The sequence below is a fragment of the Lathyrus oleraceus genome, chromosome 7, assembly GCF_024323335.1.
Source record: "Lathyrus oleraceus cultivar Zhongwan6 chromosome 7, CAAS_Psat_ZW6_1.0, whole genome shotgun sequence".
Lineage (NCBI taxonomy): Eukaryota > Viridiplantae > Streptophyta > Magnoliopsida > Fabales > Fabaceae > Lathyrus > Lathyrus oleraceus.
Window position 1 is genome coordinate 458,605,360 of NC_066585.1, and position 19,919 is coordinate 458,625,278.

The following is a 19,919-nucleotide window of genomic DNA, read 5'->3' on the forward strand; positions in this document are numbered from 1 at the left end:
ACTCAATTCTCTTGGATCTTTGGTTGTCTGAAGTCCTACCAATGTAGGCAAGAAGATTGAGTTGCTTAGAGGTCAAATCGAAGCAACTCAGTTGACACACCTCAAAATTCAACTCCTCATATCTTTCCATATATGTGGAGTTAGTTAAAATTGAGGTCAGATTCGTGCTCTACGCCATTTTTTCTTTCAGATCATGTCCTCCTTTTTTATTTTGGTGATGGTTGAGGGTGGACTAGTCCACTGAGGTCCACCAGAGAAGAAGACCGGAGTTACAACTCCAGCGGTGCGTTGGCACGTCTCCCAGCCAAAGGATCCATCCAATTTGTTTTAATCCTGAGTGCTCATTGTGATTACAATCCCTGCAGCGTGCTGACTCGTGTGTTTCGTGGAACGCGCGTTTCAGGCCACTTGATCTGCCACCTCAATTAATGAGGGAGATCAAGTGGCTCACATTTTTTTTGATATTTTCTGATTTTGTTTTATTCCTTTTATTTTCATTAATTCATGTTAATTTTAATATTGATCCAAAAAATATGAGAGTTTCACCAAAAATTTTCAAATAATTTTCTCTTTCATATTTTGAATTAAATTTTTTGTGTGTGGATAATTACTAATATTTTTCATGATTTAATTGATTTTGTGTTTGTTTTTAATTGTTTAAAAATACTTTTAATTCTTTAAAAATTCTGAAAATTTTTCTCCAAGGTCCTTTAACCTTGTTTGACCTATGATAAATCTCATGGCCATTTCTTTGGTGTTTTGATGAGGTTTTAGGAATTTGACAAACCATATTTAATTTAAATGTATTATTTTAGTATTTTTAATTTGAATAAATGCTAATTAATTATGTTGACCTACTGTGATGACTTGTTTAAGTTTGACTCTTGTTGTTGGCCCTTGGTCAAGGTTGATTTGACTTTGACAAGTTAATATCATTGGATTTAGGGGATTGATAGAATGTACATTCCATCTCCCAAAACGAATGGATGATATTAATTTGGTAAAAGGCCTCCTTTGACCAATTTGATTTTTGATCCATTCCCCTCCCTCTTCATCTCATTCCCTTTCTTTATGCATTCATCTCATTTGGCCTATGATATCTCTAAGTCCTAAGGCTAGCTGATTGCAAAATCAACATAAGTATAGATGAGATTAGGCCACCTCTTTTGCATATTCTTTTTGTGTATGGTATGTTTCATGAGTATAGTCCATTATACTATGTCTCTAACATGCATTAACACCAAAAATTCTATTGCCCAACCTCAAATAGTTGTGACTTCTACATAAGTCCAATTACGACTGCTTAACATAGCGCTAAATTTGTGACACAAAAAGACATAACATTATAGTTAGTGAGATTGTAAGTCTCCCCTCTTTCATGGTATTGTATGGAAACTTGTCCTTTTTTCCTTCCTTTGGAAGATGTCTTGGTTCAAGGATCCATCCTTGTGATAAGTGGGTTGAGTGTTCTCCAAAGAATGACTTAAAATGGAAAGCAAAAACAAAACCATACTAACTTCTAACTCATTAACAATTAACATTTAATTTCAAGTCCTTTATTTTAATGCAATTTAATTTTTAAGCTCTATTCATTTGCCATTATTCATACCATTCTAATTGAATATGTTAATGCAATTTTCACTTTGTCCACTTGGATCATATTGTGTGATATATCTTGCTTGTGTATATTTTGTTTGTATGTGTGGTCTTGGACCATTAATGTACATAATAAGAACAAAAAACTCTAAAAAACTTTTGTGTGGACTGTTGACTTGATCTTGGACAAATTGGACTTAGAATTTAGGTAAACTCCCTATGCTAAAGGACTTGGCCAATGCCAACATTTGTGTAACTGTCATACGGTGAACTGGACTTTTTGTGGTTTTAATCGCAATGTCGCGGTTAGCAAGAGTCGCCACCGACTTTTCTTTTATCCAATAAGGAAAGGTGGAAAAGAACAGGAAAAACCTTAATTTAGATTTTGGGTTCGGGAGGTACATTATACAAAGGGAAGGTGTTAGCACCCTTTGTATCCATGGTTATCCATGGGCTCTTAATTGCTCGATCACTTATATTATTTTTTAAAAAAAAAAAGTGTTTGTGAATTGTTTAGAAAAATTGTTTTGAAAAGAGAATTTAACTTTGTAATGATTCTTGTATGAATGTATACAAAGTGATTATCTCGTTTAGTTTTGAAAATTGTTTAGAAAAATATAACTCGGTAATGATTCTAGTATGAATGTATACCAAGTGGTGATTTTCTGAAGGTATTTTGAAAGGTGTGAGGTGTGAAAAAATGTTTTAGGTTGTGAGCCAGCAATTAAGAGTTATACCGACCCAAGGTCTTTATGAGTATTTCCTATCCTTATGAGGGTAAAACTGTCCTTATTATTGAGAAATAAGTAGTTTTATCCTTTGGATGTAAAAGGGTCATCGTAGGGTCATCGATTGGTCATTGAAGGCAACAGTTACGAGGATACCTTAGCATTCGAGGGGACTATCATCTTTTAACCGTAGGCAACATCGGAGGGTCATCGAGGGACAAAGTTGTATATTCGAAGGCAACATCCGCGGGACTATAATTTATTTTATGATGATTTAACCGAAGGGTCTTTGCTAAGGGTATCCCCACGTTCGCGGGACATGACCGTAATATCGTAATCGTAAGGCAACAAAGAGAGGTCCAAGATCACTTATTCAAAGGCAAAGTTTTACAATTAATTATATAATTAGGATGAAACTCCACATTAAAATTATTAAAAATAATATATTAAAAAATTAATACATTAGAAATTAATACATTAAAAATTAATTTAGGGTGAAACTCCACAAGGGTATCCCACAAATAAAGTGGAATACCTAGCCAATAACCTTTTCCTGGGATATGTGAACCTTTACGAAACTCAAAAAAAAGAAACATGTCAGAACACCAAATCAGGGTGCAATCGAAGATTACACCGGAGAAATATCACAACAATAAATAGGATAGGATGAATAATGCATGGCTATGATAAAAACATAAAAAAAACAGACTAGAAGAATCAGGTACTGTCTCGTTCGCCTCTGCCTCGCCTAGCGAAGGCCACGGATTTTGAATTTGAAAACAGCCCCATGTTAGGAACTTTGAATTTTATGGCATTTTATCACAGGAATAACATGGTCAAACATTCAGGGTATTCAGGCATATTTAAATTCCCATACGAAAGCAAATTATATATCAACATTTAATCATGATGCATTATATATGTAGATATGGCCAATTGAAAGTATAAACAATAGAGATACACAAACCTGTTTGCCAATTCAAGGTTGAAGGGATTGACCACTTGTAGTATCGGAATAAGTTAGGCAGCGGGAATTGGACGGCGATGACTTCGGTGCAGATGGGCTGCCTTCAGGGTTTCTTTACTCTGAATTCTCCGGGTAGGCAGGGTTCCTATGCCAAAGTTTCTATCCGTCCTTCTCTGTTCTCTCTCTTTCTTTTTCCTCAAGGTTTTGTTCCAAGGAAACCTCAGAGTGTTTTGCTTCTCTTCCTTCTTTCTCCAGTGAATCTCCCAGTGTAACTCCAAGTCTAACTCCCCTACTGAAACTTCAGTATTTATAGACTAATTTCGTGGGTAATGGGCTTGGAATGAGGGAGACCCAAGTCCAAAATAATTTGTTATATTTTATTTATATATTTATTTTAATTATTTAATTAATTAATTAATTAATTAATTAATTAATTAATTAATTAATTAATTAAATTTTTTTTTTTTTTTTTTTTTTTTTTAGGAAAAATGATGGGTAATTTTTGGGGTATGACAGCTGCCCCTGTTCAATATTCTTGAACCGAGAGAGTTAGGATGGCGTGTATGCCATTCGTGGTCTGGAGGTGGAAGATTATTGAACACTAGAATGCCCCAAAAATTTGCACTTGAGAATCGACAGTTGGCCTTGATGGAGATGGGCTTAAAGATGCCATCCGGGAGGTTTGATGACGAAAGCTTCAGATCGAGCCGTACATTAGGCCAATTTGAAGACATGGGTGCCACACTGGGTCGTACGTTAGACCGTATAATGAGTCATCCATTAGGCTGCCGACTTCGCTGGGGAGTCGGAGTGTGTCATATGCTGTTGGGGATAAAGGATCAGAATGGACCATACGCTAGATCGTATCTGAGTTGCAGAATGAGCCGTACGTTAGGCTGAATCTGATGACGAAAGGGGTAGTCGTACGTTAGACTACACTTCAGAAATGTACCGTATGTTAGGTAGCATCTGAGGGGATGGACATCCGAACGGGTCGTACGTTAGACCGTCGCAGAATGAGTCGTCTGTTAGGCCGCATCTGATGATGAAAGCGGTAGTCGTACGCCAGACTACACTTCAGAAATGTACCGTACGTTAGGTAGCATCTGAGGGTTGTAAGATCCAAACGGGTCGTACGTTAGACCGCGTTGGGGTTGTTGAAGTTCATAATGGATCGTACGTTAGATCGTATCCGAGTTGTAGAATGAGCCGTCCGTTAGGCTGCATCTGAAAAAGAAAGTAGTCGTACGCTAGACTACACCCCTGAATGTACCGTACGCTAGGCAGCATCTGAGGATTTGAAGGTCCAAATGGGTCGTACGTTAGACCGCATTGGAGTTGCTGAAGGAGTCATATGTTGGGCTGAATCAGAATGAACCGTACGTTAGGCTGTATCTGATAACCTGTATATGTTGTACTTGCAATAAATGTCTGGGATGGGCTTAAAGATGCCATCGCTAGGAGGATATCGAAGTGTTGTCAGAATGAATGTTCCCATGAACTGTATTTGAAATATGTATCTGAATCTTGAATGTGATTGATAAAGGTGTCTGTCTGAATGAACCTTTTATTTTGACTATATCAGGAGGATAAATAACCTGCAAAGAAAAGTTAGCTTCATGCTATGTCATGATGTATGAGATGTTTCGTGTTATGCTAAAATAAATGCGAATGTTGTATGCATGCGTATGCTGTGAAAGGATGTAATGAATGAGTTATGCGTATGAGAAGTTCTGCTTGGGGACTCTACTGGGGAAAATAAATCCCCATCTACTGATTTGAGACATTTGTGTCGATGACCCTTTCTCGGCTGGGGATGCTTGATTTCTGTCTGATGGTGGAAATATTCAGCAGAGTCGGGCTGGAGATGGATGAGATGATCAGCCTGTCTGGCGATGCCGACCTCTGTTGGGGAATAGCTGGCTGTGCCGGGGAATACTGCCAATTTCTTCTGGGAAAAATAGGCTTGCTGGGGAAGAGAATTGGTAGCGGATTCATTGGAAGCATGGTTAGACCTTATCCTCGATCCTGAAGTCTTATAGTAATTGCTATTGCTATTCTATGCATGTATTTTGGTAAACATTGGTCATATTCAAATGCATATATTAATTCAAATTAAATCAATGGACATTTACGCAACCAAAACAGAAAAGTAAAAACAAAAGCATCTTTTTTTTGAAAGAGGGTTGTATTGATTTTGAAAGGAGGCCTATAAACAGGCAATTTGTGTACAAGGAGACAGAAATCCTAGTAAGAGGAAATTGTCGAAAACAAAGAGAAAGCTATGTGGAAGAAGTCCTATTGATTTTAAGCCTACTACTGTCATTATGTCTTCGAGCATCTCATCCCTTGCTGTCGGATAGAAGTGATTGGCTTGGTCAGTCCCTCGAACTTGGATGAAAGTTGACTGAGAACGGGACATAGTCATACGCTTTAATCCCTAATTTTTGCCTGGACCGCCTTTTCAGGTTTTCAGTCCACCAGGATACCCTTTTTTGCCCAAGCCGCCTTTTCAGGCTTTCGACTTGCCGGGTGTACATTTTTTTTATATATCCCTAATTTTTGCCCGAACCCTTTTGGTTCGCCGGGATGCCCTTACTTTTGCCTAGATACGTCGATCTAGCGGGTCTCTTTTATGCGTAGTATTTTTTAACTATGTCCGCGTTCACGGGATGTGGGAAGTCTTCACCATCCATAGTAGCGAGTATCATGGCTCCACCAGAGAATACCTTCTTAACCACAAATGGCCCTTCGTATGTGGGAGTCCATTTGCCTCTGGGATCACCTTGTGGTAGAATGATACGCTTGATCACCAAGTCGCCAAGTTGGTACACCTGTCTCTTAACTCTTTTGTTAAATGCCTGGGTCATGCATTTCTGATATATCTGCCCATGACAAACAGCCGCAAGTCTCTTCTCATCAATCAGATTTATCTGATCAAGTCGAGTCTGAATCCATTCATCTTCATCTAAGCCCGCCTCTTTCATGATTCTTAGAGAGGGAATCTGAACTTCCACTAGTAAGATGGCTTCCATTCCATAGACTAAAGAGAACGGAGTTGCCCCTGTCATAGTGCGCACTGAAGTGCGATAACCGTAAAGAGTAAAGGGTAACATCTCATGCCAGTCTTTGTATGTTACTGTCATTTCTTGCATGACCTTCTTGATATTGTTAGCAGTCCCCACGGCGCCGTTCATCTTTGGCCGGTACGGAGAAGAGTTATGGTGTTTTATTTTGAACTGCGTGCAGAGTTCAGTAATCATCTTGTTGTTCAAATTAGTACCATTGTCAGTGATAACTCTTTCAGGAGACAGCAGGTTTCTCAAATAGGTATTTGATAGAATCCATCTTAGAAGTCAATAAGGTGGTATGATTCAACATATACTGTCTTAGTCGGCGAGCAGCCCAGGCCAAAGCACAGCAAGCTTTCTCGGGCTGTGAGTATCTTGTTTCACAGTCGGTACCTTTTGCTAAGGCAGTATATGGCATGCTCTTTTCGACCAGACTCGTCATGTTGCCCCAACACACCTCATTGAATTTTCTAACACGGTCAAATACGTAATTAAAGGTCTTCCTTCAACTGGTGGCATCGGAACTGGAGGTTCTTGGCGATATTTCCTGATTTTGTCATAAGCTTCTTGGCATTCATCATTCCATACCATCTCTTGATTTTGTCTCAGTAATTTGAAGATGGGTTTGCAGGTAGCAGTCAAGTGTGGAATGAATCGGGCAATGTAATTCGAGTGCCCCAAGAAACCTCTGACTTCTTTCTTGTTTATTTCAGTACCCAGATTTACAATTTCAATTGATTCCTCATGCGGCTGTATAGTCTTTTCTTCTTGCAGTAGTCGGGCAAGTTCTCCAGGGACTTCACAATCTTCCTCGCTTCCATCCTCGGCTTGGTAGATCGGATTTTCAAAGTCATAATGAACAGTAGCAGAGTCATTACCAACAGGATCCAGAGTGGATAGGGATCTGCAATTCGTTACGTGCGTGTGTGTAAGAAAACATAGCTCGTTTGAAAGATAATAGGAAAGACAAAGAGCGCAATATTTGAATGCAAAACGTCCATTGATTTATTGAATATAAATATGCTTATGAAAATGACAAAACCCTTAACAAATTAGCTATTGTGCCTCGGGCATAGACACAATGCTTTAAGAAGTTTGATTGTAAAAGAAAATTAAAATTTGCAATTCTAGAATAAACAATAACAATTACTCCTGACTAAAGGAAATCGGGATAATGTCTTCAGTCTTCCAATTGTTGAGTCCGTCACCAATTGTTGGGAAAATCCAGCTATCCAAGTCGCAATCACTATCAGCATCTTCCATAGCATTAATCTGATTTTTGACTATCTTTCCAGAGTTAAACCCCAGGCCCGCTTTATCAGACTTGTACGGTACATTGATCAGTTGACCCCAACCAGCACGATCACCATTTTCAATCGCGGCTTGAGCATCTTTCAGAGAGATCATGACAGGGGGAGCACGAACAACCTTGGGCACAAGGGGAGTTGGCTTAAGGACAGGACTGGGTGGAGGAACCACTTCAAATGACTGAGAAGGAGTCTCAAAGAATTCACCATCCATCTCGACGTATTTGAAGGCTTGCACACTACTGACAATATACTCTTCTTCTCCACATACAGTGACAACCATGCCTGCTATTGGATACTTCAGCTTTTGATGAAGCGACGAAGCTACCGCACCTGCCCCATGGATCCAAGGGCGCCCCAACAAGCAGGAGTAGGCGGGACGAATGTCCATCACGTGAAAGGTAGTGTTGAAGACTTGAGGTCCTATCTTGATAGGGAGAACCACTTCACCATAGACAACACTCTTCGCACCATCGTAAGCACGCACCACAACATCACTAGGTTTCAGTTCAATGCCTTTGTAGTCAAATTTATCGAGTACAGCTTTCGGGAGCACATTCAAGGAAGAGCCGTTGTCGATCAACACGTGAGCCAGGGTGATCCCCTCACACTCGATGGAGATATGCAGAGCTTTATTGTGATTCTTTCCTGCTGGCGTCAGGTCAGAATCGGAAAAGCCTAGGCCATTGTCAACAGTCAAATTAGCAACATAATGTTCGAATTGATCGACGGATGTTTCTTGAGGCACATGAGCGGTCTTCAAGAATTTCATCAATGCATTGGCATGGGATTCAGAGGATAATAACAAGGACAACATTGAGATTTTAGACGGAGTATGCCCCAATTGTTCCACTACATCAAAATCGCTCTTACGGATGATTTTCAGCATCTCTTCCATTTCCTGTTTGGCAACATCTTCAGAAGTAACTTTGACCGATGTCTCTGACTGAGGAGGATTGACTGGTCTTTTTCCTCGAATTTCGGGAGCGGGAGGTGAGATTTCTGGGGAGTAGATCCTTCCACTTCGAGTAACTTTACTAGTCCCCACAATATCATTAGGATTAGCAGAACTACCAACCTGCTTTATGCCATGGATGTAAACGTCGCCTCCATAGTTCCACGGAATAGCTTTGCTGGAGGAATATGGCACGGGGCCAGGTGCGGTAATAATCAGGGGAGCCACTTTGGGCTCAGCGGTAATCTTCACAGGCACTCTAGTAGCGGTAATCTTCACTGGAGCTTTGGACCTAGCAATCACAGATACCTCTTCAATAGAGTTGTCCACCTTAGGAACCCTTTCAAATAGAATTGTACGATCATCCATCAGCCGTTGAATGCCGTTCTTCAACTTCAAACAATCATTGGGTCGGAGTACGCAGAGATCGCAATCTTCAGCACAACCTGGAAATAAACCAGCTTGCAATAAATTCTTCTTAACGATCAGGAGAGGAGATGCTAAATCAGCAACGTCAGTAACGTGAGAATTGTCGTCCACAACATTAACATTCTGGTCATGATTAGGCATAGGTGCTGTGATGACATTGGGGGTCGCCGGAGGATCAAATTCAATTTCCCCAGCGTCGATCATATCCTGAATCTTGTTCTTCAACAACCAGCAATCATTCGTATCATGCCCGGGGCTATCGGAGTGATAGGCACACCTGGCGTTGGGATTATAACGAGGAGAAGTAGTGTTGGGATTTGCAGGAGGGCCTCTGAGGGTAATCAAATTGGCCTTTAACATACTCTGCAGTGCTTGGGTTAAAGTCATATTGATCTTGGTAAACTGTCTTCTCGACCTGTCTTATCTGTGTTGGAAGTTCTGAGATGGCGGTGCGGCAATTGTAACTGCCCCAACAGTATGGTCACGATTCTTCTTGTTATGCTTCCTCTCACTGTACACAGCATTTGATTCACTCTTTCCCTGATAGGACTTTTTGGTGCTTGCAGAAGTAGCTGCCTGTATCTTTCCACTTCGAATGCCGCTTTCAACCCGTTCACCTGTCAAGATAAGTTCAGTGAAACCTGACGAGGAACTTCCCAGTAGATGGCTGTAGAATGGGCCAGTCAGTGTACCCATGAACATGTCCACTAACTCTCGATCAGTCATAGGGGGTTTGACTCTGCCAGCCAAATCTCTCCACTTTTGAGCATATTCTTTGAAACTTTCTTTAGAGCCCATAGTCATATTTTGTAGCTGTAGCCGAGTAGGCGCTAACTCAGAATTATACTGGTAGTGCTTGTAGAAAGCTGTTGCTAAATCAGTCCATGTGCGGATGTTAGAGCTCTCAAGCTGATAATACCACTCTAACTGTGTGCCAGACAGACTCTCTTGGAAGAAATGGATCCACAGTTTCTTATCAGTAGTGTGCGGCTGAATCTTTCTCACATAAGCCCTTAGATGCATCTGAGGACAAGAGGCACCATCATACTTAGTGAAAATGGGAACCTTGAATTTGCGGGGAATGACCACATCAGAGACCAGACCCAAGTTTTGAAATCCAGACCGGGCACTTTCTGCCCCTCCATAGCTAGCATACGTTCTTCCAGCAACTTGTACTTATCATCCTTCGGAGAGTACTGTTCATGTTCATAATCTTCATCGTCGTCCTCAGAATTGACGAGATTAGGATTCTCATCTTCCGAATCATTCTCGGTCTCTTCTTCTGAATCCTTCGGAATTCTAATCTTGACTCCTGTAACCTGTCCCTTAGATAAGCTCAGCATCATTTCCTGGAATTGAGCATTCTGGGCCTGGAGATCTTTGACAGTTTGTTCGAGAGCCATTGTTCAATCTGTTTGAATCTGCTGGAATCTGTTGGAATCTGTTGGAATCTGTTTGATAGGAAAATCGTGAGAACACTGATCCTTTAGAATACCTGTTATGCGATGCAATGCAATGTATGAAATGTTTTCAAGGACTTTCGGGATTTAACTTTGCATAAACTAACAAAAAGAGCTTTTTTTTTCTTTTCTCTTTTGTTTTTGCTTTTGTTTTTGTTTTTTTTCTGTTTTTTTTTAGCAGAGTTAAATCCCTAAATCCTTGAAATGGTTAGTACAATGCCATGATGTTATGATGTTATGTTGTTATGATGTCATGTTGTTAGATAAATAACAAGCACAAGCAAGTCACACAACAATCATTCCTAGGTTTTAAGGCTTGCGTGAGTTCCATAGGTAAATACCCTCCCCACTGAAGTTTGGTTGGTTCAACCTGTCTTAGAATAGTAACCGGGTTCTAGAAGGATCTCAAATCATTGACCTTTCCTTAAGTCCACTTCAGTGCAACACCAAGTGGTTGACCGAAGCTTCCCTAAAGTCCAATCTCAAAGAGTGTAGTATCGAGTCTCAACCAACTCCAGTCGGAACCGAAGCCAGTTATCTCACTACTTTCTAATGGCCAGGATGAGTCAATTAGGGTTCTAAAGGTCTGGTTAATGCTTTTATGACACCACGCGAATGCCAAATATTTCCTCAACTAACATGAGGAACATCAGGACATCCAAAGTGCCACATTAACCGTAGCCATCATTTTGACCATTCCAGTATACGCCGGACAGTCGCGATGATCTCTTGCTACTTACCTAAGGTACACTAGATCCGGGTGTAGGATCTTTCACTCAAGCATAACATACCCAAGCAATCCCTTAAAAATAAATCAGACAAATTGAATAAGTGATCTTGTTTTTAAGGTAACCTCTCTTTTTAAATATTTAGGGTCCCCAGCAGAGTCGCCAGTTCTGTCATACGGTGAACTGGACTTTTTGTGGTTTTAATCGCAATGTCGCGGTTAGCAAGAGTCGCCACCGACTTTTCTTTTATCCAATAAGGAAAGGTGGAAAAGAACAGGAAAAACCTTAATTTAGATTTTGGGTTCGGGAGGTACATTATACAAAGGGAAGGTGTTAGCACCCTTTGTATCCATGGTTATCCATGGGCTCTTAATTGCTCGATCACTTATATTATTTTTAAAAAAAAAAAGTGTTTGTGAATTGTTTAGAAAAATTGTTTTGAAAAGAGAATTTAACTTTGTAATGATTCTTGTATGAATGTATACAAAGTGATTATCTCGTTTAGTTTTGAAAATTGTTTAGAAAAATATAACTCGGTAATGATTCTAGTATGAATGTATACCAAGTGGTGATTTTCTGAAGGTATTTTGAAAGGTGTGAGGTGTGAAAAAATGTTTTAGGTTGTGAGCCAGCAATTAAGAGTTATACCGACCCAAGGTCTTTATGAGTATTTCCTATCCTTATGAGGGTAAAACTGTCCTTATTATTGAGAAATAAGTAGTTTTATCCTTTGGATGTAAAAGGGTCATCGTAGGGTCATCGATTGGTCATTGAAGGCAACAGTTACGAGGATACCTTATCATTCGAGGGGACTATCATCTTTTAACCGTAGGCAACATCGGAGGGTCATCGAGGGACAAAGTTGTATATTCGAAGGCAACATCCGCGGGACTATAATTTATTTTATGATGATTTAACCGAAGGGTCTTTGCTAAGGGTATCCCCACGTTCGCGGGACATGACCGTAATATCGTAATCGTAAGGCAACAAAGAGAGGTCCAAGATCACTTATTCAAAGGCAAAGTTTTACAATTAATTATATAATTAGGATGAAACTCCACATTAAAATTATTAAAAATAATATATTAAAAAATTAATACATTAGAAATTAATACATTAAAAATTAATTTAGGGTGAAACTCCACAAGGGTATCCCACAAATAAAGTGGAATACCTAGCCAATAACCTTTTCCTGGGATATGTGAACCTTTACGAAACTCAAAAAAAAGAAACATGTCAGAACACCAAATCAGGGTGCAATCGAAGATTACACCGGAGAAATATCACAACAATAAATAGGATAGGATGAATAATGCATGGCTATGATAAAAACATAAAAAAAACAGACTAGAAGAATCAGGTACTGTCTCGTTCGCCTCTGCCTCGCCTAGCGAAGGCCACGGATTTTGAATTTGAAAACAGCCCCATGTTAGAAACTTTGAATTTTATGGCATTTTATCACAGGAATAACATGGTCAAACATTCAGGGTATTCAGGCATATTTAAATTCCCATACGAAAGCAAATTATATATCAACATTTAATCATGATGCATTATATATGTAGATATGGCCAATTGAAAGTATAAACAATAGAGATACGCAAACCTGTTTGCCAATTCAAGGTTGAAGGGATTGACCACTTGTAGTATCGGAATAAGTTAGGCAGCGGGAATTGGACGGCGATGGCTTCGGTGCAGATGGGCTGCCTTCAGGGTTTCTTTACTCTGAATTCTCCGGGTAGGTAGGGTTCCTATGCCAAAGTTTCTATCCGTCCTTCTCTGTTCTCTCTCTTTCTTTTTCCTCAAGGTTTTGTTCCAAGGAAACCTCAGAGTGTTTTGCTTCTCTTCCTTCTTTCTCCAGTGAATCTCCCAGTGTAACTCCAAGTCTAACTCCCCTACTGAAACTTCAGTATTTATAGACTAATTTCGTGGGTAATGGGCTTGGAATGAGGGAGACCCAAGTCCAAAATAATTTGTTATATTTTATTTATATATTTATTTTAATTATTTAATTAATTAATTAATTAATTAATTAATTAATTAATTAAAAATTTATTTCTTTTTTTTTTTTCTTTTTTTTTTTTTTTTTTTTTTTTTTTTTTTTTTTTAGGAAAAATGATGGGTAATTTTTGGGGTATGACAGTAACCAAGTGCTTGCAGTTTGAAACTTCATCTGATACATCATTCAAGATCCCTTTGAGTTCATCTGCAACATGATCATTGTGAAGTTGTTATTTTGAACCTGTGACTTGTGAATTCATCTATTACATGGGTTAATCTTGAAGAAGATCATGGAGTGGCTAAAGCTTGGATGTGGCTATCTTTATTTGATGCCTTGATCTTCAAGTTAATATTGTATGCATTGTTTGTTGCTTGATTCTAATATCCAAGGGGATTTGGGGTTTCTATATGGCATTCTTGCCTATTAGATTGCTACCCATCGGTCCGATCTTTTCAACTCTTAACTTTTAATTTTGTATATAGGATTAGTCTCTTCATCTCCTCCCCATCTCTTGAATTTCAAAATCTATCCTTCCCTTTAAAAATTTCTTTGTTTGAACTTGTTATTTTTTCTAAATTTTGACCACTTTGCAAACTAGAAACTTTGGTCTTATGCCATTGCATTTTCAAACTTCTTTTCTTAATTAAACTTGTAAATGAACTTAATTATACTTGACTTAAACATTCAAAAAGCCAAAAAGAACTAACTCATTCAAACCATTTTTAGGCCTTTGTGCCTTTCAAACTTAATTTTGTTAAAAGCAATGCATCCACTTTGAAATTTGTATCATGAACTACGAAGTTTTGATCCCTCATTTTTATGTTGGTACGTAGGCATAAGTCCGAAGGGCTTGTCAAACACAAAAATATAATTAATGAATTATTTTCTCCCCCCCCATTCTATTTGTTTGTAAACATCATTTTGAATAAAATACATATGCATACAAAAAAGGGCTCCCTAGGAGTACCTAGGACACTTTGGGTGCTAACACCTTCCCTCAGTGTAACCAACCCCCTTACCTGTAATCTATGATATTTTATTAGTTTTGATTTGAAAACTTCTTACTTTTTGGTTTTGTTCGTACTTTTTCCCTTTTCCCTTGGAAACAATAAAAGCGCGCTGGCGACTCTTGTTATTTGATGTCTTGCTTATTCATAGCTTGATGATCATGAATTTACCGCTACAAATACCATGGGGAGTAAGAGACTTACAATCTCACTTATGAAAATGACTTACTTTCAAATTAAATTTAGCGCTATGTTAAGCAATCATAATTGGACTTATGTAGAAGTCACAACTATCTAAGTCCGGTCAATAATAATATTTATGTTAATACATGCTAAATAAATGATATGTAAATCATTCTCCTAAAGTTATTCCACACAAAAATAAAAGAGGATTGATCAAATACAAAGGCTAGGAGAGTGGTCTATTACATTAATCAATACTTCATGACACTTAGGACAAACTTATGCATCAATCTAAAATACCTTAAATGATCCATGATTAATTAAGAGGTAGATTTGAAATGATAAAAGTTCATCAAGCACCAATCTAGACATCATGAACAAGATGGACACAAACCATCCAATTGATTAGAGAAAAGGAAGAGAAAGAGATGAAGAAGAAGAAGACAAGAGAAACCAAATCCAAATTGGATCAAATGCTTGATCAAGTCATCATCAGAACCAATCATCCATTTCAGTGGATTAGGGTTTTCACCTCATCAACACCCAAGATCCATTGAGTTTCATGAGATCTATGATCAAAGCAACCATAATCCAAGGCCAGCAGAAGTCAACAAAGGTCAAACAAGCATAAAAATGCAAGAAAAAAAAATAAAATGCATTAAAATATTTTTAAAATAGAAATAAAAGAAAAAACCCATAAAGCCCTTCAAAACACCAAATAAATGGCCAAGAAAATTATGGAAGGTTGGAAATAAAATAAGAGATATAACATAAATTTTTCAGAAAATTTAAATGCCTAAAAGTATTTTTAAACCAATTAAAACAAAGGAGAAAAGAGAAAATTTGAGAAAAATAGAAAATAAAAAAATAAAGTATGGAAAAATAAAAATCAGATAAAGAAAAATAAAAGAAAATTTTAGGAATTATTTTGGGTTTTTTTTGGATGAAAAATGAATTTATTATGAATTTTCAAAGAAAATGCAATTTAAAATGAAAAAAAGAAAAAGAAATAAAATCAGAAAAAAAACAGAGCGTTGGATTTGGCATCATTAATTGACGTGGCAGATCCAATAACTATCAGGCTAGGGCGCATGGTGGAAATTAACCAAAATAAAACACAGGATCTAATTCAAAATGGACTAATCAGAACATTTCGAATTGCCAATACAAACTCAGATGACCTGAGATAACTTCGGTCATCTTCCCCGATGATCCTTCACCAGAGTTTCATCGTTTGGTAAATTCAGAACACAAGACTACCACTAATGTGATTGCCTCATCATCACGAATTCAACCTCATGCTCGAAATTTATTTATCTAAACTAAGCATGGAGAATTTCATAGAAGTTTCAGAAGCAAGCAAGTCATAGAAAATTAAATTAAATGATGAACAAGATCAATCAACACCACACAAGTTAGGGGAAAACATCAGAGGGTGAAGGACTTAATTATGGTAACTTGTTTAAGTTCAAATGATGCTCAGAACTACCTTGTCCAAATGATGATCAGAAGTTGATGAAGCTTGATCTGGTCAGGGCACTTCAGAAGGTCTTAGAGCTTGGGAATTGTTGCAAAAGCTTCAGAGAGGACCAAGGTGCTAATAGAATCAAGAAATTGGATGGAAACAACCTAGAATTCAAAACACGATAGTTCAATTTTCTGGAAAAATTTCAGAGTGAAGTAGAGGTTTCGTGTATCTCAAAAGCTTGGAAATGAAGCAAACATGTTGCTCTATTTATAGGGAAGTGATTGGTGATCTCATACGTGCCAAATGATGCTCAATTCATGCAAAATGAAATTGCTCATGATGTGAGAAAGGTGACTTGCAAACCATCAAATCTCAGCCAAATCATGCATTTTAGGAGTCATTTAACTCCTGGAGACTTGACTAAACATGTTTAGATCCAAAACGCATGGTAATTTGGCTTGCAATTAAGATTAGTGAAGTTTAAAATTCGGATCATGGTGATTTCTCCAGTTTCAAGTCAGCATGTTTAACTCAATATGTCACCTTGCTTATAAGTCTTTTTGATCCCATTCTTATTGCAATTTGTTGACATCATATCAAAGATTACAATGTGCCAAGAAAGGTTGCATTTGGATGCTTGAGCACAAAGTTGTGGCATGTTGAAGTTGGAACGAAAATCTAGTAATGTAACTTAGAAAATTCTAAGTACCAAATGGCTGAAAATGGCCTATAATGTCGCAGAATTCAATGGCCTTCCAAGCATAATTGACTTTGAAACTTGAAAAAAACATGTAGAGAGCATCACAAATAATATTGTGAAAAAATAATCATCCTTAAATTTTGAAAATTGTAAAAGTTATAATCCTTGAAAGTTGAGAAAAAGTCACTTGAAAATATGTCAAATTTCACTAAGTCCACAAATGACCTATAATATCTCCAAACTTTTAATGATCCTTCAAGTATAACTCGCTCTTGTCATGTAAAGACAAGTTATATAGGATATTAAGAAGAGTAATATGAAAAAATAATCATTCAAAAATGTTGAGAATTGAAGGAGTTGTGATCCTTTGAACTTTGACTTCAAATGTTGACTTTTTGGTCAAACCTCTTGGAATAAACTTATGTACTTGCAGTTTTCTTGCATTTCAAGGTACATGGGTGATCTTATGATATCAAAATGAGGTTTCCTTGAATTTCTCTTATTGTGTTGCTCAAAGCTTAAGGTAACTTATTGAAGAAGGTGTGAAAATAAACACATGAACCTTTGACTTCTCTTGAGAAATAAGCAATAAAAATTTGAGATGATCTTGATCAAAATGAGATTGAAAGATGCTATAGGACCTTAGAGATCATGTCTTAAGATATATCCCCTTGAGAATCAATGGTTGACAACACTTTGACTTGAGGAATCAACAAGAACCCTAGCTGAGGAACCATGTTTGATGCTCTTTATGAAAAGCCCTACCTTGCACAATAAACTTAAAGAAAACAAAACATATTTTTTCTATTTTGATTAGTGGTTAGATAAGCAATAAACATATAAACACACAGATAAAACACTAACAAAAAGGTGCTCGATGATCCCTGCATAAAGGCAAACCCAAAGATGAGAGGGAGAGGACATATATGTGATCTTGTTTGCTTGCAAGGATGCAAATGACATGTGGGATCTTAGGGTGAAAGATTAGAGTATGACAGTTATCCTTCAGGCACTTTGAGAGAATGATAAATAGCAGGCCATGAAAAATGTTACTTAAATTAAAGATACACTAGTTAGCAGTGTAAAATTATAATATTCAATATTTCATAAGGCATTAGAAGTTTAGCACAAGTACAACTTTTTCATGAAATTTCCCCTAAAATCTAGTCCAGGTACACCCCCATCAAGAATCAACAGTACGTCTGCAACACTCCCATGTGATGACAAGTGTTGACGATTTTTTTTAGGGTAGGGAAGAATTTGGCATAAGAAACATTTTAGAAATCAAAATTGAAGACTTAATTTTTTATTTTAATTAAACATGACCAATTAGGTCAATTTTAAAGCCATCTAATTCATCTAACTTATATGACAAAGTTTGAATGGACTTGGATTTAATTGGATTTGTTTGTTCCAATCCAATACATGACAAAGCAAATGGTAGCAGAGTAGTCTTTGATGTTGTAGTGTAACTCATAAACCATTCTAGCATCCTTGACAAATGAATTTTCACCAGATTGAAATTACCAACTGTCAGTGACTTTTCACCGTGATTGGAATTACCAACTCAGAAAAAATGTAATTTATTTTTAATTTTAAAAAAATAAAAATAGGAAGGCGTCGCTTTTTAACACGGTTGAAATTCCCAACCGTGAGGAAATGTGGCTTAAAAATAAATAAAAAACAAAATCGTTGGTGATGGCATTCGAACCCATGACCAGTGCAATTTTTTCCCACAATTGGAATTCCCAACAGTGGGAAAGGTGACTTAAAAATGAATAAAATATAAAATAGTTAGTGTTGAGATTCGAAGCGTATCCTGGAGAGATATTCCACCATGATTAAAATCATTGACCGTGAGGAAAAGTGACTTAAAAATTAAAATGAAAGAGTTACTCCTAATGGAATAGATTTTTCCTTAGTGAATTAATTAGTCGAGGTAATAGTTCGTTACGAAATGTACATTTTATAGTGATAAAAGTAGTAACATCAAAGATGTGATAATTGACATATTAAAATCACATCACATTGGATTGGAGAGATCTAACATGTCTGGATCATTGGTTTGTGTCGTTTCCTTTTTTTTTTGGACTGATTCCCCTTGGATGATGATTGAGTTGGTTGTAGCGGTTGTTTTTGTTGTTTCTTTTTTTTGTCGGGTTTGCTCTTGATTTTATACTTTTTATGCTTGTTTTCAGGGTTACAATATATTTAGGCCTATAACGCCTTTCTCTTATTATCTATATATCATATTTGCCTTTCAAACAAAAACCATTAGATAATCAATTAAAAGAGAGGACACAATCCTAGCAGTCAAAGTATGAAAAATTAAATAAATTTCAAATTTGTCCCAATGATAAACTAATAGATAGAAGAAGAACCTTTAACAAATGAAGTCTTAATAAGAAATAAAAGAGGATTAAGTAAGAAATATATAGAACTTAAATTTAAAGATTCTTGAAGAAATATGCATATCATACTTTTGATTATTTGACACCACAACCCAATAGGAGTGATATGAAGTATTGGAAATTCACCAATTTCCCTTCAAGAAATTCACCAAAACCTATGTAGAATTCCGCTGCAATCTTAATGAACAAGATTCAATCAACCGATTGAATACTCCTTTTGTTCGTCACTCTTTACTTGAATGAATAAACCACTATAGGTAGCAAGATTATATCGCTGCACAATGGTAATAAAAAGACACAAGATTGAATTGGGGAAGAATGAAATATTAGGGTTTTGAAGAAAGGAAAAAGAAGAAATTTCTGTAAAGTTTCTCTGTGCTCTCGAACTGAGAATTTTACTCAACTGTGCAACTCCACTTTTGTTATGTTATTCAAGTGTATTACAATCAGTAAGGATTACTCCCTATTTATAGATTTTGGACTTACTTGCTCCTCAAGAAAAGCCCAAGATACATAATTCTTCTAACACTACAAAATTGGGCCTTATTTGAAATCCATGTTGAGGCTAACTCCTCGACACTTCGACAACTAGGTGTTTCGATAAAAACAAGCTTCGACGCCATGAATTACAATTCAACGCACCACCAAATTCATTGTGTCTAAGCTATTCTCATTCATCATAGACCTTAACTTCTTAAACACTTCGACCTGCACTCTTTTAGTCATGATATCTGCAATATGATTCTCAGTTCTATAGTGTTCCAAGTTCTGCTCCAATTATGCTACTTGCTTTCGAAGTTAGTAGAACCTCGTTTCGATGTGCTTGCTTCATCCATTAGTTATCGGATTCTTCGCCAGATTGATAGCAGACATGTTGTCGATCTTCATGGTAATTGCTCCATGATTC